The sequence below is a fragment of the Schistocerca cancellata genome, chromosome 2, assembly GCF_023864275.1.
Source record: "Schistocerca cancellata isolate TAMUIC-IGC-003103 chromosome 2, iqSchCanc2.1, whole genome shotgun sequence".
Taxonomy (NCBI): Eukaryota; Metazoa; Arthropoda; class Insecta; order Orthoptera; family Acrididae; genus Schistocerca; species Schistocerca cancellata.
Window position 1 is genome coordinate 138,082,216 of NC_064627.1, and position 22,280 is coordinate 138,104,495.

Genomic DNA, 22,280 nt, shown 5'->3' on the forward strand with positions numbered 1-22,280 from the left:
AAGGCTCAAAGCACAAACTATTAGAAGAGTTACTCCTCTTGTAAATAAATCGACATATTGCATTTTGTATTCAATATCGATGCAATTTCTGTGTTTCATCGTTGATTTGAAGGTCCAAAGGATACAGTAAACCTGCAATGGTGCATCGGAATCTAATACTGTGTCATAGGAAAGGCTCAAAGCACGAACTATTAGAATAGTTACACCTCTTATAAGTAAGTCGTCATTTTGCCTTTTGTATTCAATATCGATGCAATTTCTGTGTTTCATCGTTGATTTGAAGGTCCAAGGGATACAGTAAACCTGCAATGTTGCATCGGAATCTAATACTGCTGATTTAGGAAAGGCTCAAAGCACGAACTGTTAGAAGAGTTATTCCTCTTATAAGTAAGTCGTCATTTTGCCTTTTGTATCCAATATCGATGAAATTTCTGTGTTTCATCGTTGATTTGAAGGTCCAAGGGATACAGTAAAGATGCAATGGTGCATCGGAATCTAATACTGCTGTCCCAGAAAAGGCTCAAAGCACGAACTATTAGAATAGTTACACCTCTTATAAGTAAGTCGTCATTTTGCCTTTTGTATTCAATATCGATGCAATTTCTGTGTTTCATCGTTGATTTGAAGGTCCAAGGGATACAGTAAACCTGCAATGGTGCATCGGAATCTAATACTGCTGTCCCAGGAAAGGATAAAAACGAACTATTAGAAGAGATACTCCTCTTGTAAATAAGTCGACATTTTGCCTTTTGTATTCAATATCGATGCAATTTCTGTGTTTCATCGTTGATTTGATGGTCCGAGGGATACAGTAAATCTGCAATGGTGCATCGGAATCTAATACTGTGTAAAAGGAAAGGATCAAAGCACGAACTATTAGAAGAGGTACTCCTCTTGTAAATAAGCCGACATATTGCATTTTGTATTCAATATCGATGCAATTTCTGTGTTTCATCCTTGATTTGAAGGTCCAAGGGATACAGTAAAGATGCAATGGTGCATCGGAATCTAATACTGCTGTCCCAGGAAAGGCTCAAAGCACGAACTTATAGAAGAGTTACTCCTCTTGTAAATAAGTCGACATTTTGCCTTTTGTATTCAATATCGATGCAATTTCTGTGTTTCATCGTTGATTTGATGGTCCGAGGGATACAGTAAATCTGCAATGGTAAATCGGAATCTAATACTGTGTCAAAGGAAAGGCTCAAAGCACGAACTATTAGAAGAGGTACTCCTCTTGTAAATAAGCCGACATATTGCATTTTGTATTCAGTATCGATGCAATTTCTGTGTTTCATCGTTGATTTGAAGGTCCAAGGGATACAGTAAAGATGCAATGGTGCATCGGAATCTAATACTGCTGTCCCAGGAAAGGCTCAAAGCACGAACTATTAGAAGAGTTACTCCTCTTGTAAATAAGTCGACATTTTGCCTTTTGTATTCAATATCGATGCAATTTCTGTGTTTCATCGTTGATTTGATGGTCCAAGGGATACAGTAAATCTGCAAAGGCGCAACGGAATCTAATACTGTGTCCCATGAAATGCTCAAAGCACGAACTATTAGAAGAGTTACTCCTCTTGTAAATAAGTCGTCATATTGCATATTGAATTCAATATCGATTTAATTTCTGAGTTTCATCGCTGATTTGAAGGTCTAAGGGATACAGTAAACCTGCAATGGTGCATCGGAATCTAATACTGCTGTCCCAGGAAAGGCTCAAAGCACGAACTATTAGAAGAGTTACTCCTCTTGTAAATATGTCGACATTTTGCCTTTTGTATTCAATATCGATGCAATTTCTGTGTTTCATCGTTGATTTGATGGTCCAAACGATACAGCAAACCTGCAATGGTGCATCGGAAACTAATACTGATGTCCCAGGAAAGGCTCAAAGCACAAACTATTAGAAGAGTTACTCCTCTTGTAAATAAATCGACATATTGCATTTTGTATTCAATATCGATGCAATTTCTGTGTTTCATCGTTGATTTGAAGGTCCAAAGGATACAGTAAACCTGCAATGGTGCATCGGAATCTAATACTGTGTCATAGGAAAGGCTCAAAGCACGAACTATTAGAATAGTTACACCTCTTATAAGTAAGTCGTCATTTTGCCTTTTGTATTCAATATCGATGCAATTTCTGTGTTTCATCGTTTCTTTGAAGGTCCAAGGGATACAGTAAACCTGCAATGGTGCATCGGAATCTAATACTGCTGTCCCAGGAAAGGCTCAAAGCACGAACAATTAGAAGAGTTACTCCGCTTATAAATAAGTCGACATTTTGCATTTTGTATTCAATATCGATGCAATTTCTGTGTTTCATCGTTGATTTGAAGGTCCAAGGGATACAGTAAACCTGCAATGTTGCATCGGAATCTAATACTGCTGATTTAGGAAAGGCTCAAAGCACGAACTGTTAGAAGAGTTATTCCTCTTATAAGTAAGTCGTCATTTTGCCTTTTGTATCCAATATCGATGAAATTTCTGTGTTTCATCGTTGATTTGAAGGTCCAAGGGATACAGTAAAGATGCAATGGTGCATCGGAATCTAATACTGCTGTCCCAGAAAAGGCTCAAAGCACGAACTATTAGAATAGTTACACCTCTTATAAGTAAGTCGTCATTTTGCCTTTTGTATTCAATATCGATGCAATTTCTGTGTTTCATCGTTGATTTGAAGGTCCAAGGGATACAGTAAACCTGCAATGGTGCATCGGAATCTAATACTGCTGTCCCAGGAAAGGATAAAAACGAACTATTAGAAGAGATACTCCTCTTGTAAATAAGTCGTCATTTTGCCTTTTGTATTCAATATCGATGCAATTTCTGTGCTTCATCGTTGATTTGATGGTCCGAGGGATACAGTAAATCTGCAATGGTGCATCGGAATCTAATACTGTGTAAAAGGAAAGAATCAAAGCACGAACTATTAGAAGAGGTACTCCTCTTGTAAATAAGCCGAAATATTGCATTTTGTATTCAATATCGATGCAATTTCTGTGTTTCATCGTTGATTTGAAGGTCCAAGGGATACAGTAAAGATGCAATGGTGCATCGGAATCTAATACTGCTGTCCCAGGAAAGGCTCAAAGCACGAACTTATAGAAGAGTTACTCCTCTTGTAAATAAGTCGACATTTTGCCTTTTGTATTCAATATCGATGCAATTTCTGTGTTTCATCGTTGATTTGATGGTCCAAGGGATACAGTAAATCTGCAAAGGCGCATCGGAATCTAATACTGTGTCCCATGAAAGGCTCAAAGCACGAACTATTAGAAGAGTTACTCCTCTTGTAAATAAGTCGACATATTGCATTTTGAATTCAATATCGATGCAATTTCTGTGTTTCATCGTTGATTTGAAGGTCCAAGGGATACATTAAACCTGCAATGGTGATCGGAATCTAATACTGCTGTCCCAGGAAAGGCTAAAAGCACGAACTATTGGAAGAATTACTTCTCTTATAAATAAGCCGACATTTTTCCTTTTTTATTCAATATCGATGCAATTTCTTTGTTTCATCGTCGATTTGAAGGTCCAAGGGATACAGTAAACCTGCAATGGTGCATCGGAATCTAATACTGCTGTCATAGGAAAGGCTCAAAGCACGAACTATTAGAATAGTTACACCTCTTATAAGTAAGTCGTCATTTTGCCTTTTGTATTCAATATCGATGCAATTTCTGTGTTTCATCGTTGATTTGTAGGTCCAAGGGATACAGTAAATTTGCAATGACGCATCGGAATCTAATACTGCTGTCCCAGGAAAGGCTCGAATCACGAACTATTAGAAGAGTTACTCCTCTTGTTAATAAGTCGACATTTTGCCTTTTGTATTCAATATCGATGCAATTTCTGTGTTTCATAGTTTATTTGAAGGTCCAAGGGATACAGTAAACCTGCAATGGTGCATCGGAATCTAACTCTGCAATCCCAGGAAAGGCTAAAAGCACGAACTATTAGAAGAGTTACTCCTCATATAAATAAGTCGACATTTTGCCTTTTGTATTCAATATCGATGCAATTTCTTTGTTTCATCGTCGATTTGAAGGTCCAAGGGATACAGTAAACCCGAAATGGTGAATCGGAATCAAATACTGCCGTCATAGGAAAGGCGCAAAGCACGAACTGTTAGAAGAGTTATTCCTCTTATAAGTAAGTCGTCATTTTGCCTTTTGTATTCCATATCGATGCAATTTCTGTGTTTCATCGTTGATTTGTAGGTCCAAGGGATACAGTAAATTTGCAATGGTGCATCGGAATCTAATACTGCTGTCCCAGGAAAGGCTCAAAGCACGAACTATTAGAAGAATTACTCCTCTTGTAAAAAAGTCGACATTTTGCCTTTTGTATTCAATATTGATGCAATTTCTGTGTTTCATCGTTGATTTGATGGTCCGAGGGATACAGTAAATCTGCAATGGTGCATCTGAATCTAATACTGTGTGAAAGGAAAGGCTCAAAGCACGAACTATTAGAAGAGTTACTCCTCTTGTAAATAAGTCGACATATTGCATTTTGTATTCAATATCGATGCAATTTCTGTGTTTCATCGTTGATTTGAATGTCCAAGGGATACAGTAAAGATGCAATGGTGCATCGGAATCTAATACTGCTCTCCCAGGAAAGGCTCAAAGCACGAACTATTAGAATAGTTACACCTCTTATAAGTAAGTCTCGATTTTGACTTTTGTATTCAATATCGATGCAATTTCTAAGTTTCATCGTTGATTTTAAGGTCCAAGGGATACAGTAAACCTGCAATGGTGCATCGGAATCTAATACTGCTGTCACAGGAAAGGCTCAAAACACGAACTATTAGAAGAGTTACTCCTCTTGTAAATAAGTCGACATTTTGCATTTTGTATTGAATATCGATGCAATTTCTGTGTTTCATTGTTGATTTGAAGGTCCAAGGTATACAGTAAATTTGCAATGGTGCACCGGAATCTAATACTGCTGTCCCAGGAAAGGCACAAAGCACGAACAATTAGAAGAGTTACTCCTCTTATAAATAAGTCGACATTTTGCCTTTCGTATTCAATATCGATGCAATTTCTGTGTTTCATCGTTGATTTGAAGGTCCAAGGGATACAGTAAACCTGCAATGGTGCATCGGAATCTAATACTGCTGTCACAGGAAAGGCTCAAAACACGAACTATTAGAAGAGTTACTCCTCTTGTAAATAAGTCGACATTTTGCATTTTGTATTGAATATCGATGCAATTTCTGTGTTTCATTGTTGATTTGAAGGTCCAAGGTATACAGTAAATTTGCAATGGTGCAGCGGAATCTAATACTGCTGTCCCAGGAAAGGCACAAAGCACGAACAATTAGAAGAGTTACTCCTCTTATAAATAAGTCGACATTTTGCCTTTCGTATTCAATATCGATGCAATTTCTGTGTTTCAACGTTGATTTGAAGGTCCAAGGGATACAGTAAACCTGCAATGGCGCTTCGGAATCTAATACTGCTGTCCCAGGAAAGGCTAAAAGCACGAACTATTAGAAGAGTTACTGCTCTTGTAAATAAGTCGACATTTTACATTTTGTATTCAATATCGATGCAATGTCTGTGTTTCATCGTTAATTTGAAGGTCCAAGGAATACAGTAGACCTGCAATGGTGCATCGGAATCTAATACTGCTGTCCCAGGAAAAGCTCGGATCACGAACTATTAGAAGAGTTACTCCTCTTGTTAATAAGTCGACATTTTGCCTTTTGTATTCAATATCGATGCAATTTCTGTGTTTCATCGTTTATTTGAAGGTCCAAGGGATACAGTAAACGTGAAATGGTGAATCGGAATCAAATACTGCCGTCATAGGAAAGGCGCAAAGCACGAACTATTAGAAGAGTTACTCCTCTTGTAAATAATTCGACATTTTGCATTTTGTATTCAATATCGATGCAATTTCTGTGTTTCATCCTTGATTTGAAGGTCCAAGGGATACAGTAAACCTGCAATGGTGCATCGGAATCTAATACTGCTGTCCCAGAAAAGGCTCAAAGCAAGAACAATATTAGAATAGTTACACCTCTTATAAGTAAGTCGTCATTTTGCCATTTGTATTCAATATCGATGCAATTTCTGTGTTTCATCGTTGATTTGATGGTCCGAGGGATACAGTAAATCTGCAATGGTGCATCGGAATCTAATACTGTGTCAAAGGAAAGGCTCAAAGCACGAACTATTAGAAGAGTTACTCCTCTTGTAAATAAGTTGACATATTGCATTTTGTATTCAATATCGATGCAATTTCTGTGTTTCATCGTTGATTTGAAGGTCCAAGGGATACAGTAAAGATGCAATGGTGCATCGGAATCTAATACTGCTGTCCCAGGAAAGGCTCAAAGCACGAACTATTAGATTAGTTACACCTCTTATAAGGAAGTCGTCATTTTGCCTTTTGTATTCAATATCGATGCAATTTCTGTGTTTTATCGTTGATTTGAAGGTCCAAGGGATACAGTAAACCTTCAATGGCGCATCGGAATCTAATACTGCTGTCACAGGAAAGGCTCAAAGCACGAACTATTAGAAGAGTTACTCCTCTTTTAAATAAGTCGACATTTTGCCTTTTGTATTCAATAGCGATGCAATTTCTATGTTTCATCGTTGATTTGATGGTCCAAGGGATACAGAAAACCTGCAATGGTGCATCGGAATCTAATACTGTGTCCCAGGAAAGGCTCAAAGCACGAACTATTAGAAGAGTTACTCCTCTTGTAAATAAGTCGACATTTTGCCTGTTGTATTCAATATCGATGCAAATTCTGTGTTTCATCGTTGATTTGAAGGTCCAAGGGATACAGTAAACCTGCAATGATGCATCGGAATCTAATACTGCTGTCCCAGGAAAGGCTCAAAGCACGAACTATTTGAATAGATACACCTCTTATCAGTAAGTCGTCATTTTGCCTTTTGTATTCAATATCGATGCAATTTCTGTGTTTCATCGTTGATTTGAAGGTCCAAGGGATACAGTAAACTTTCAATGGTGCATCGGAATCTAATACTGCTGTTACAGGAAAGGCTCAAAGCAAGAACTATTAGAAGAGTTTCTCCTCATTTAAATAAGTCGACATTTTGCCTTTTGTATTCAATATAGATGCAATTTCTATGTTTCATCGTTGATTTGATGGCCCAAGGGATACAGTAAATCTGCAATGGTGCATCGGAATCTAATACTGTGTCCCAGGAAAGGCTCAAAGCTCGAACTATTAGAAGAGATACTCCTCTTGTAAATATCCGACATATTCCATTTTGAATTCAATAGCGATGCAATTTCTGAGTTTCATCGTTGATTTGAAGGTCCAAGGGATACAGTAAACCTGCAATGGAGCATCGGAATCTAATACTGCTGTCCCAGGAAAGGCTCAATGCACGAACTATTAGAAGTGTTACTCCTCTTGTAAATAAGGCGACATTTTGCCTTTTGTATTCAATATCGATGCAATTTCTGTGTTTCATCGTTGATTTGAAGGTCCAAGGGATACAGTAAACCTGCAATGGTGCATCGGAATCTAATACTGCTGTCCCAGGAAAGGCTCAAAGCACGAACTATTAGAATAGATACACCTCTTATAAGTAAGTCGTCATTTTGCCTTTTGTATTCAATATCGATGCAATTTCTGTGTTTCATCGTTGATTTAAGGTCCAAGGGATACAGTAAACCTGCAATGGTGCATCGGAATCTAATACTGCTGTCCCAGGAAAGGCTCAAAGCACGAACTATTAGAAGAGTTACTCCTCTTATAATAAGTCGACATTTTGCCTTTTGTATTCAATATCGATGCAATTACTGTATTTCATCGTTGATTTGATGGTCCAAGGGATACAGTAAATCTGCAATGGTGCATCGGAATCTAATATTGTGTCCCAGGAAAGGCTAAGATCTCGAACTATTAGAAGAGTTACTCCTCTTATAAATAAATCGACATTTTGCCTTTTGTATTCAATATCGATGCAATTTCTGTGTTTCATCGTTGATTTGAAGGTCCAAGCGGTACAGTAAACCTGCAATGGTGCATCGCAATCTAATACTGCTCTCCCAGGAAAGGCTCAAAGCACGAACTATTAGAAGAGTTTCTTATCTTATAAATAAGTCGACATTTTGCCTTTTGCATTGAATATAGATGCAATTTCTGTGTTTCATCGTTGATATGAAGGTCCAAGGGATCTAGTAAACCTGCAATGGTGATCGGACTCTAATACTGCTGTCTCAGGAAAAGCTAAAAACACGAACTATTAGAAGCGTTACTTATCTTATAAATAAGCCGACATTTTTCCTTTTTTATTCAATATCGATGCAATTTCTGTCTTTCATCGTTGATTTGAAGGTCCAAGGGATACAGTAAACCTGCAATGGTGATCGGAATCTAATACTGATGTCCCAGGAAAGTCTCAAAGCACGAAATATTAGAAGAGTTACTCCTCTTATAAGTAAGTCGACATTTTGCCTTTTGTATTCAATATCGATGCAATTTCTGTTTTTCATCGTTGATTTGAAAGTCCAATGGATACAGTAAACCTGCAATGGTGCATCGGAATCTAATACTGCTGTCCCAGGAGAGGCTCAATGCACGAACTATTAGAAGAGTTGCTCCTCTTATAAATAAGTTGACATATTGCCTTTTGTATTTAATATCGATGCAATTTCTGTGTTTCATCGTTGATTTAAAAGTCCAAGGGATACAGAAAACCTGCAATGGTGCATCGGAATCTAATACTGCTGTCCCAGGAAAGGCTCAAAGCACGAACTATTAGAAGAGTTACTCCTCTTGTAAATAAGTCGATATTTTGCCTTTTGTATTCAAGATCGATGCAATTTCTGTGTTTCATCGTTGATTTGAAGGTCCAAGGGATACAGTAAACCTGCAATGGTGCATCGGAATCAAATACTGCTATCCCAGGAAAGGCTCAAAGCACGAACTATTAGAAGAGTTACTCCCCTGGTAAATAAGTCGACATTTTGCCTTTCGTATTCAATATCAATGCAATTTCTGTGTTTCATCGTTGATTTGAAGGTCCAAGGGATACAGTAAACCTTCAATGGTGATCGGAATCTAATACTGCTGATTCAGCAAAGGCTCAAAGCACGAACTGTTAGAAGAGTTATTCCTCTTGTAAATAAGTCGACATTTTGCTTTTTGAAAGTTATATCGATGCAATTTCTGTGTTTCATCGTTGATTTGAAGGTCCAAGGGATACAGTAACCCTGCAATGGTGCATCGGAATCAAATACTGCTGTCCCAAGAAAGGCTTAAAACACGAACTATTAGAAGAGTTACTCCTCTTGTAAATAAGTCGACATTTTGCCTTTTGTATTTAATATCGATGCAATTTCTGTGTTTCATCGTTGATTTAAAAGTCCAAGGGATACAGAAAACCTGCAATGGTGCATCGGAATCTAATACTGCTGTCCCAGGAAAGGCTCAAAGCACGAACTATTAGAAGAGTTACTCCTCTCGTAAATAATTCGACATTTTGCCTTTTGTATTCAATATCGATGCAATTTCTGTGTTTCATCGTTGATTTGAAGGTCCAAGGGATACAGTAAACCTGCAATGGTGCATCGGAATCTGATACTGCTGTCCCAGGAAAGGCTCAAAACACGAACTATTAGAAGAGTTACTGCTCTTGTAAATAAGTCGACATTTTGCATTTTGTATTCAATATCGATGCAATTTCTGTGTTTCATCGTTGATTTGGAGGGCCAAGGGATACAGTAAACCTGCAATGGTCTGTCGGAATCTAATACTGCTGTCCCAGGAAAGGCTCAAAACACGAACTATTAGAAGAGTTACTCCTCTTATAAGTAAGTCGTCATTTTGCCCTTTGTATTCAATATCGATGCAATTTCCGTCTTTCATCGTTGATTTGAAGGTCCAAGGGATACAGTAAACCTGCAATGGTGCATCGGAATCTAATACTGCTGTCCCAGGAAAGGCTCAAAGCACGAACTATTAGAAGAGTTACTCCTCTTATAATAAGTCGACATTTTGCCTTTTGTATTCAATATCGATGCAATTACTGTATTTCATCGTTGATTTGATGGTCCAAGGGATACAGTAAATCTGCAATGGTGCATCGGAATCTAATATTGTGTCCCAGGAAAGGCTAAGATCTCGAACTATTAGAAGAGTTACTCCTCTTATAAATAAATCGACATTTTGCCTTTTGTATTCAATATCGATGCAATTTCTGTGTTTCATCGTTGATTTGAAGGTCCAAGCGGTACAGTAAACCTGCAATGGTGCATCGCAATCTAATACTGCTCTCCCAGGAAAGGCTCAAAGCACGAACTATTAGAAGAGTTTCTTATCTTATAAATAAGTCGACATTTTGCCTTTTGCATTGAATATAGATGCAATTTCTGTGTTTCATCGTTGATATGAAGGTCCAAGGGATCTAGTAAACCTGCAATGGTGATCGGACTCTAATACTGCTGTCTCAGGAAAAGCTAAAAACACGAACTATTAGAAGCGTTACTTATCTTATAAATAAGCCGACATTTTTCCTTTTTTATTCAATATCGATGCAATTTCTGTCTTTCATCGTTGATTTGAAGGTCCAAGGGATACAGTAAACCTGCAATGGTGATCGGAATCTAATACTGATGTCCCAGGAAAGTCTCAAAGCACGAAATATTAGAAGAGTTACTCCTCTTATAAGTAAGTCGACATTTTGCCTTTTGTATTCAATATCGATGCAATTTCTGTTTTTCATCGTTGATTTGAAAGTCCAATGGATACAGTAAACCTGCAATGGTGCATCGGAATCTAATACTGCTGTCCCAGGAGAGGCTCAATGCACGAACTATTAGAAGAGTTGCTCCTCTTATAAATAAGTTGACATATTGCCTTTTGTATTTAATATCGATGCAATTTCTGTGTTTCATCGTTGATTTAAAAGTCCAAGGGATACAGAAAACCTGCAATGGTGCATCGGAATCTAATACTGCTGTCCCAGGAAAGGCTCAAAGCACGAACTATTAGAAGAGTTACTCCTCTTGTAAATAAGTCGATATTTTGCCTTTTGTATTCAAGATCGATGCAATTTCTGTGTTTCATCGTTGATTTGAAGGTCCAAGGGATACAGTAAACCTGCAATGGTGCATCGGAATCAAATACTGCTATCCCAGGAAAGGCTCAAAGCACGAACTATTAGAAGAGTTACTCCCCTGGTAAATAAGTCGACATTTTGCCTTTCGTATTCAATATCAATGCAATTTCTGTGTTTCATCGTTGATTTGAAGGTCCAAGGGATACAGTAAACCTTCAATGGTGATCGGAATCTAATACTGCTGATTCAGCAAAGGCTCAAAGCACGAACTGTTAGAAGAGTTATTCCTCTTGTAAATAAGTCGACATTTTGCTTTTTGAAAGTTATATCGATGCAATTTCTGTGTTTCATCGTTGATTTGAAGGTCCAAGGGATACAGTAACCCTGCAATGGTGCATCGGAATCAAATACTGCTGTCCCAAGAAAGGCTTAAAACACGAACTATTAGAAGAGTTACTCCTCTTGTAAATAAGTCGACATTTTGCCTTTTGTATTTAATATCGATGCAATTTCTGTGTTTCATCGTTGATTTAAAAGTCCAAGGGATACAGAAAACCTGCAATGGTGCATCGGAATCTAATACTGCTGTCCCAGGAAAGGCTCAAAGCACGAACTATTAGAAGAGTTACTCCTCTCGTAAATAATTCGACATTTTGCCTTTTGTATTCAATATCGATGCAATTTCTGTGTTTCATCGTTGATTTGAAGGTCCAAGGGATACAGTAAACCTGCAATGGTGCATCGGAATCTGATACTGCTGTCCCAGGAAAGGCTCAAAACACGAACTATTAGAAGAGTTACTGCTCTTGTAAATAAGTCGACATTTTGCATTTTGTATTCAATATCGATGCAATTTCTGTGTTTCATCGTTGATTTGGAGGGCCAAGGGATACAGTAAACCTGCAATGGTCTGTCGGAATCTAATACTGCTGTCCCAGGAAAGGCTCAAAACACGAACTATTAGAAGAGTTACTCCTCTTATAAGTAAGTCGTCATTTTGCCCTTTGTATTCAATATCGATGCAATTTCCGTCTTTCATCGTTGATTTGAAGGTCCAAGGGATACAGTAAACCTGCAATGGTGCATCGGAATCTAATACTGCTGTCCCAGGAAAGGCTCAAAGCACGAACTATTAGAATAGATACACCTCTTATAAGTAAGTCGTCATTTTGCCTTTTGTATTCAATATCGATGCAATTTCTGTGTTTCATCGTTGATTTAAGGTCCAAGGGATACAGTAAACCTGCAATGGTGCATCGGAATCTAATACTGCTGTCCCAGGAAAGGCTCAAAGCACGAACTATTAGAAGAGTTACTCCTCTTATAATAAGTCGACATTTTGCCTTCTGCATTCAATATCGATGCAATTACTGTATTTCATCGTTGATTTGATGGTCCAAGGGATACAGTAAATCTGCAATGGTGCATTGGAATCTAATATTGTGTCCCAGGAAAGGCTAAGATCACGAACTATTAGAAGAGTTACTCCTCTTATAAATAAATCGACATTTTGCCTTTTGTATTCAATATCGATGCAATTTCTGTGTTTCATCGTTGATTTGAAGGTCCAAGCGGTACAGTAAACCTGCAATGGTGCATCGCAATCTAATACTGCTCTCCCAGGAAAGGTTCAAAGCACGAACTATTAGAAGAGTTTCTTATCTTATAAATAAGTCGACATTTTGCCTTTTGCATTGAATATAGACGCAATTTCTGTGTTTCATCGTTGATATGAAGGTCCAAGGGATCTAGTAAACCTGCAATGGTGATCGGACTCTAATACTGCTGTCTCAGGAAAAGCTAAAAACACGAACTATTAGAAGCGTTACTTATCTTATAAATAAGCCGACATTTTTCCTTTTTTATTCAATATCGATGCAATTTCTGTCTTTCATCGTTGATTTGAAGGTCCAAGGGATACAGTAAACCTGCAATGGTGATCGGAATCTAATACTGATGTCCCAGGAAAGTCTCAAAGCACGAAATATTAGAAGAGTTACTCCTCTTATAAGTAAGTCGACATTTTGCCTTTTGTATTCAATATCGATGCAATTTCTGTTTTTCATCGTTGATTTGAAAGTCCAATGGATACAGTAAACCTGCAATGGTGCATCGGAATCTAATACTGCTGTCCCAGGAAAGGCTCAATGCACGAACTATTAGAAGAGTTGCTCCTCTTATAAATAAGTTGACATATTGCCTTTTGTATTTAATATCGATGCAATTTCTGTGTTTCATCGTTGATTTAAAAGTCCAAGGGATACAGAAAACCTGCAATGGTGCATCGGAATCTAATACTGCTGTCCCAGGAAAGGCTCAAAGCACGAACTATTAGAAGAGTTACTCCTCTTGTAAATAAGTCGATATTTTGCCTTTTGTATTCAAGATCGATGCAATTTCTGTGTTTCATCGTTGATTTGAAGGTCCAAGGGATACAGTAAACCTGCAATGGTGCATCGGAATCAAATACTGCTATCCCAGGAAAGGCTCAAAGCACGAACTATTAGAAGAGTTACTCCCCTGGTAAATAAGTCGACATTTTGCCTTTCGTATTCAATATCAATGCAATTTCTGTGTTTCATCGTTGATTTGAAGGTCCAAGGGATACAGAAAACCTTCAATGGTGATCGGAATCTAATACTGCTGATTCAGCAAAGGCTCAAAGCACGAACTGTTAGAAGAGTTATTCCTCTTGTAAATAAGTCGACATTTTGCTTTTTGAAAGTTATATCGATGCAATTTCTGTGTTTCATCGTTGATTTGAAGGTCCAAGGGATACAGTAACCCTGCAATGGTGCATCGGAATCAAATACTGCTGTCCCAAGAAAGGCTTAAAACACGAACTATTAGAAGAGTTACTCCTCTTATAAATAAGTCGACATTTTGCCTTTTGTATTTAATATCGATGCAATTTCTGTGTTTCATCGTTGATTTAAAAGTCCAAGGGATACAGAAAACCTGCAATGGTGCATCGGAATCTAATACTGCTGTCCCAGGAAAGGCTCAAAGCACGAACTATTAGAAGAGTTACTCCTCTCGTAAATAATTCGACATTTTGCCTTTTGTATTCAATATCGATGCAATTTCTGTGTTTCATCGTTGATTTGAAGGTCCAAGGGATACAGTAAACCTGCAATGGTGCATCGGAATCTGATACTGCTGTCCCAGGAAAGGCTCAAAACACGAACTATTAGAAGAGTTACTGCTCTTGTAAATAAGTCGACATTTTGCATTTTGTATTCAATATCGATGCAATTTCTGTGTTTCATCGTTGATTTGGAGGGCCAAGGGATACAGTAAACCTGCAATGGTCTGTCGGAATCTAATACTGCTGTCCCAGGAAAGGCTCAAAACACGAACTATTAGAAGAGTTACTCCTCTTATAAGTAAGTCGTCATTTTGCCCTTTGTATTCAATATCGATGCAATTTCCGTCTTTCATCGTTGATTTGAAGGTCCAAGGGATACAGTAAACCTGCAATGGTGCATCGGAATCTAATACTGATGTCCCAGGAAAGGCTCAAAGCATGAACTATTAGAAGAGTTACTCCTCTTACAAGTAAGTCGACATTTTGATTTTTGTATTCAATATCAATGCAATTTCTGTGTTTCATCGTTGATTTGAAAGTCCAATGGATACAGTAAACCTGCAATGGTGCTTCGGAATCTAATACTGCTGTCCCAGGAAAGGCTCAAAGCACGAACTATTAGAAGAGTTGCTCCTCTTATAAATAAGTCGACATATTAGCTTTTGTATTCAATATCGATGCAATTGCTGTGTTTCATCGTTGATTTGAAGGTCCAAGGGATACATTAAACCTGCAATGGTGCATCGGAATCTAATACTGCTGTCCCAGGAAAGGCTCAAAGCACGAACTATTAGAAGAGTTACTCCTCTTGTAAATAAGTCGAAATTTTGCCTTTTGTATTCAATATCGATGCAATTTCTGTGTTTCATCGTTGATTTGAAGGTCCAAGGGATACAGTAAAGTTGCAATGGTGCATCGGAATCTGATACTGCTGTCCCAGGTAAGGCTCAAAGCACGAACTATTAGAAGAGTTACTCCTCTTGTAAATAAGTCGAGATTTTGCATTTTGTATTCAATATCGAGCAATTTCTGTGATCATTGTTGATTTGAAGGTCCAAGGGATACAGTAAATTTGCATTGGTGCATCGGAATCTAATACTGCTGTCCCAGGAAAGGCTCAAAGCACGAACTATTAGAAGAGTTACTCCTATTGTAAATAAGTCGATATTTTGCCTTTTGTATTCAATATCGATGCAATTTCTGTGTTTCATCGTTGATTTGAAGGTCCAAGGGATACAGTAAAGTTGCAATGGTGCATCGGAATCTGATACTGCTGTCCCAGGTAAGGCTCAAAGCACGAACTATTAGAAGAGTTACTCCTCTTGTAAATAAGTCGAGATTTTGCATTTTGTATTCAATATCGAGCAATTTCTGTGATCATCGTTGATTTGAAGGTCCAAGGGATACAGTAAATTTGCATTGGTGCATCGGAATCTAATACTGCTGTCCCAGGAAAGGCTCAAAGCACGAACTATTAGAAGAGTTACTCCTCTTGTAAATAAGTCGATATTTTGCCTTTTGTATTCAATATCGATGCAATTTCTGTGTTTCATCGTTGATTTGAAGGTCCAAGGGATACAGTAAACCTGCAATGGTGATCGGAATTTAATACTGCTGTCCCAGGAAAAGCTAAAAGCACGAACTATTAGAAGATATATTTCTCTTATAAATAAGCCGACATTTTTCCTTTTTTATTCATTATCGATGCAATTTCTGTGTTTCATCGTTGATTTGAAGGTCCAAGGGATACAGTAATCCTGCAATGGTGTATCGGAATGTAATACTGCTGTCCCAGGAAAGGCTCAAAGCACGAACTATTAGAAGAGTTACTCCTCTTATAAGTAAGTCGTCATTTTGCCTTTTGTATTCAATATCGATGCAATTTCTGTGTTTCATCGTTTATTTGAAGGTCCAAGGGATACAGTAAACCTGCAATGGTGATCGGAATCTAATACGGCTGTCCCAGGAAAGGCTCAAAGCTCGAACTACCAGAAGAGTTACTCCTCTTATAAGTAAGTCGTCATTTTGCCTTTTGTATTCAATATCGATGCAATTTCTGTGTTTCATCGTTGATTTGAAAGTCCAATGGATACAGTAAACCTGCAATGGTGCATCGGAATCTAATACTGCTGTCCCAGGAAAGGCTCAAAGCACGAACTAATAGAAGAGTTGCTCCTCTTATAAATAAGTCGACATTTTGCCTTTTGTATTCAATATCGATGCAATTTCTGTGTTTCATCGTTGATTTGAAGGTCCAAGGGATACATTAAACCCGCAATGGTGCATCGGAATCTAATACTGCTGTCCCAGGAAAGGCTCAAAGCACGAACTATTAAAAAGAGTTACTCCTCTTGTAAATAAGTCGACATTTTGCCTTTTGTATTCAATATCGATGCAATTTCTGTGTTTCATCGTTGATTTGAAGGTCCAAGGGATACAGTAAACCTGCAATGGTGCATCGGAATCAAATACTGCTGTCCCAGGAAAGGCTCAAAGCACGAACTATTAGAAGAGTTACTCCTCTGGTAAATAAGTCGACATTTTGCCTCTTGTATTCAATATCAATGCAATTTCTGTGTTTCATCGTTGATTTGAAGGTCCAAGGGATACAGTAAACCTTCAATGGTGATCGGAATCTAATACTGCTGTCCCAGGAAAGGCTCAAAGCACGAACTATTAGAAGAGTTACTCCTCTTATAAGTAAGTCGTCATTTTGCGTTTTTTATTCAATATCGATGTAATTTCTGTGTTTCATCGTTGATTTGAAGGTCCAAGGGATACAGTAAACCTGCAATGGTGATCGGAATCTAATACTGCTGTCCCAGGAAAAGCTAAAAGCACGAACTATTAGAAGATTTAATTCTCTTATAAATAAGCCGGCATTTTTCCTTTTTTATTTATTATCGATGCAATTTCTGTGTTTCATCGTTGATTTGAAGGTCCAAGGGATACAGTAATCCTGCAATGGTGTATCGGAATGTAATACTGCTGTCCCAGGAGAGGCTGAAAACACGTACTATTAGAAGAGTTACTCCTCTTATAAGTAAGTCATCATTTTGCCTTTTGTATTCAATATCGATGCAATTTCTGTGTTTCATCGTTGATTTGAAAGTCCAATGGATACAGTAAACCTGCAATGGTGCATCGGAATCTAATACTGCTGTCCCAGGAAAGGCTCAAAGCACGAACTAATAGAAGAGTTGCTCCTCTTATAAATAAGTCGACATTTTGCCTTTTGTATTCAATATCGATGCAATTGCTGTGTTCCATCGTTGATTTGAAGGTCCAAGGGATACATTAAACCCGCAATGGTGCATCGGAATCTAATACTGCTGTCCCAGGAAAGGCTCAAAGCACGAACTATTAGAAGAGTTATTCCTCTTGTAAATAAGTCGACATTTTGCCTTTTGTATTCAATATCGATGCAATTTCTGTGTTTCATCGTTGATTTGAAGGTCCAAGGGATACAGTAAAGTTCCAATGGTGCATCGGAATCTAATACTGCTGATTCAGCAAAGGCTCAAAGCACGAACTGTTAGAAGAGTTACTCCTCTTGTAAATAAGTCGACATTTTGCCTTTTGTATTCAATATCGATGCAATTTCTGTGTTTCATCGTTGATTTGAAGGTCCAAGGGATACAGTAAACCTGCAATTGTGCATCGGAATCTAATACTGCTGTCCCAGGAAAGGCTCAAAGCACGAACAATTAGAAGAGTTACTCCGCTTATAAAGAAGTCGACATTATGCGTTTTGTATTCAATATCGATGCAATTTCTGTGTTTCATCGTTGATTTGAAGGTCCAAGGGATACAGTAAACCTGCAATGGTGATCGGAATCTAATACTGCTGTCCCAGAAAGGCTCAAAGCACGAACTATTTGAAGAGTTACTCCTCTTATAAGTAAGTCGTCATTTTGCCTTTTGTATTCAATATCGATGCAATTTCTGTGTTTCATCGTTGATTTGAAGGTCCAAGGGATACAGTAAACCTGCAATGGTGCATCGGAATCTAATACTGATGTCCCAGGAAAGGCTCAAAGCACGAACTATTAGAAGAGTTACTCCTCTTATAAGTAAGTCGACATTTTGCCTTTTGCATTCAATATCAATGCAATTTCTGTGTTTCATCGTTGATTTGAAAGTCCAATGGATACAGTAAACCTGCAATGGTGCTTCGGAATCTAATACTGCTGTCCCAGGAAAGGCTCAAAGCACGAACTATTAGAACAGTTGCTCCTCTTATAAATAAGTCGACATATTGCCTTTTGTATTCAATATCGTTGCAATTGCTGTGTTTCATCGTTGATTTGAAGGTCCAAGGGATACATTAAACCCGCAATGGTGCATCGGAATCTAATACTGCTGTCCCAGGAAAGGCTCAAAGCACGAACTATTAGAAGAGTTACTCCTCTTGTAAATAAGTCGAAATTTTGCCTTTTGTATTCAATATCGATGCAATTTCTGTGTTTCATCGTTGATTTGAAGGTCCAATGGATACAGTAAACCTGCAATGGTGCTTCGGAATCTAATACTGCTGTCCCAGGAAAGGCTCAAAGCACGAACTATTAGAAGAGTTGCTCCTCTTATAAATAAGTCGACATATTGCCTTTTGTATTCAATATCGATGCAATTTCTGTGTTTCATCGTTGATTTGAAGGTCCAAGGGATACATTAAACCCGCAATGGTGCATCGGAATCAAATACTGCTGTCCCAGGAAAGGCTCAAAGCACGAACTATTAGAAGAGTTACTCCCCTGGTAAATAAGTCGACATTTTGCCTTTCGTATTCAATATCAATGCAATTTCTGTGTTTCATCGTTGATTTGAAGGTCCAAGGGATACAGTAAACCTTCAATGGTGATCGGAATCTAATACTGCTGATTCAGGAAAGGCTCAAAGCACGAACTGTTAGAAGAGTTATTCCTCTTGTAAATAAGTCGACATTTTGCTTTTTGAATGTAATATCGATGCAATTTCTGTGTTTCATCGTTGATTTGAAGGTCCAAGGGATACAGTAACCCTGCAATGGTGCATCGGAATCAAATACTGCTGTCCCAAGAAAGGCTTAAAACACGAACTATTAGAAGAGTGACTCCTCTTATAAATAAGTCGTTATTTTGCCTTTTGTATTTAATATCGATGCAATTTCTGTGTTTCATCGTTGATTTAAAAGTCCAAGGGATACAGAAAACCTGCAATGGTGCATCGGAATCTAATACTGCTGTCCCAGGAAAGGCTCAAAGCACGAACTATTAGAAGAGTTACTCCTCTCGTAAATAATTCGACATTTTGCCTTTTGTATTCAATATCGATGCAATTTCTGTGTTTCATCGTTGATTTGAAGGTCCAAGGGATACAGTAAACCTGCAATGGTGCATCGGAATCTGATACTGCTGTCCCAGGAAAGGCTCAAAACACGAACTATTAGAAGAGTTACTGCTCTTGTAAATAAGTCGACATTTTGCATTTTGTATTCAATATCGATGCAATTTCTGTGTTTCATCGTTGATTTGAAGGTCCAAGGGATACAGTAAACCTGCAATGGTCTATCGGAATCTAATACTGCTGTCCCAGGAAAGGCTCAAAGCACGAACTATTAGAAGAGTTGCTCCTCTTATAAGTAAGTCGTCATTTTGCCCTTTGTATTCAATATCGATGCAATTTCTGTCTTTCATCGTTGATTTGAAGGTCCAAGGGATACAGTAAACCTGCAATGGTGCATCGGAATCTAATACTGATGTCCCAGGAAAGGCTCAAAGCACGAACTATTAGAAGAGTTACTCCTCTTATAAGTAAGTCGACATTTTGCCTTTTGTATTCAATATCAATGCAATTTCTGTGTTTCATCGTTGATTTGAAAGTCCAATGGATACAGTAAACCTGCAATGGTGCTTCGGAATCTAATACTGCTGTCCCAGGAAAGGCTCAAAGCACGAACGATTAGAAGAGTTGCTCCTCTTATAAATAAGTCGACATATTGCCTTTTGTATTCAATATCGATGCAATTGCTGTGTTTCATCGTTGATTTGAAGGTCCAAGGGATACATTAAACCCGCAATGGTGCATCGGAATCTAATACTGCTGTCCCAGGAAAGGCTCAAAGCACGAACTATTAGAAGAGTTACTCCTCTTGTAAATAAGTCGAAATTTTGCCTTTTGTATTCAATATCGATGCAATTTCTGTGTTTCATCGTTGATTTGAAGGTCCAAGGGATACAGTAAAGTTGCAATGGTGCATCGGAATCTGATACTGCTGTCCCAGGAAAGGCTCAAAGCACGAACTATTAGAAGAGTTACTCCTCTTGTAAATAAGTCGAGATTTTGCATTTTGTATTCAATATCGAGCAATTTCTGTGATCATCGTTGATTTGAAGGTCCAAGGGATACAGTAAACCTGCAATGGTGCATCGGAATCAAATACTGCTATCCCAGGAAAGGCTCAAAGCACGAACTATTAGAAGAGTTACTCCTCTGGTAAATAAGTTGACATTTTGCCTTTTGTATTCAATATGAATGCAATTTCTGTGTTTCATCGTTGATTTGAAGGTCCAAGGGATACAGTAAACCTTCAATGGTGATCGGAATCTAATACTGCTGTCCCAGAAAAGGCTCAAAGCACGAACTATTAGAAGAGTTACTCCTCTTATAAGTAAGTCGTCATTTTGCCTTTTGTATTCAATATCGATGCAATTTCTGTGTTTCATCGTTGATTTGAAGGTCCAAGGGATACAGTAAACCTGCAATGGTGATCGGAATCTAATACTGCTGTCCCAGGAAAAGCTAAAAGCACGATCTATTAGAAGAGTTACTCCTCTTATAAGTAAGTCGTCATTTTGCCTTTTGTATTCAATATCGATGCAATTTCTGTGTTTCATCGTTGATTTGAAGGTCCAAGGGATACAGTAATCCTGCAATGGTGTATCGGAATGTAATACTGCTGTCCCAGGAAAGGCTCAAAGCACGAACTATTAGAAGAGTTACTCCTCTTAAAAGTAAGTCGTCATTTTGCCTTTTGTATTCAATATCAATGCAATTTCTGTGTTTCATCGTTGATTTGAAGGTCCAAGGGATACAGTAAACCTTCAATGGTGATCGGAATCTAATACTGCTGTCCCAGGAAAGGCTCAAAGCACGAACTATTAGAAGAGTTACTCCTCTTATAAGTAAGTCGTCATTTTGCCTTTTGTATTCAATATCGATGCAATTTCTGTGTTTCATCGTTGATTTGAAGGTCCAAGGGATACAGTAAACCTGCAATGGTGATCGGAATCTAATACTGCTGTCCCAGGAAAAGCTAAAAGCACGAACTATTAGAAGATTTAATTCTCTTATAAATAAGCCGGCATTTTTCCTTTTTTATTTATTATCGATGCAATTTCTGTGTTTCATCGTTGATTTGAAGGTCCAAGGGATACAGTAATCCTGCAATGGTGTATCGGAATGTAATACTGCTGTCCCAGGAAAGGCTCAAAACACGAACTATTAGAAGAGTTACTCCTCTTATAAGTAAGTCGTCATTTTGCCTTTTGTATTCAATATCGATGCAATTTCTGTGTTTCATCGTTTATTTGAAGGTCCAAGGGATACAGTTAACTTGCAATGGTGATCGGAATCTAATACTGCTGTCCCAGGAAAGGCTCAAAGCACGAACTACTAGAAGAGTTACTCCTCTTATAAGTAAGTCGTCATTTTGCCTTTTGTATTCAATATCGATGCAATTTCTGTGTTTCATCGTTGATTTGAAAGTCCAATGGATACAGTAAACCTGCAATGGTGCATCGGAATCTAATACTGCTGTCCCAGGAAAGGCTCAAAGCACGAACTAATAGAAGAGTTGCTCCTCTTATAAATAAGTCGACATTTTGCCTTTTGTATTCAATATCGATGCAATTGCTGTGTTCCATCGTTGATTTGAAGGTCCAAGGGATACATTAAACCCGCAATGGTGCATCGGAATCTAATACTGCTGTCCCAGGAAAGGCTCAAAGCACGAACTATTAGAAGAGTTACTCCTCTTGTAAATAAGTCGACATTTTGCCTTTTGTATTCAATATCGATGCAATTTCTGTGTTTCATCGTTGATTTGAAGGTCCAAGGGATACAGTAAAGTTCCAATGG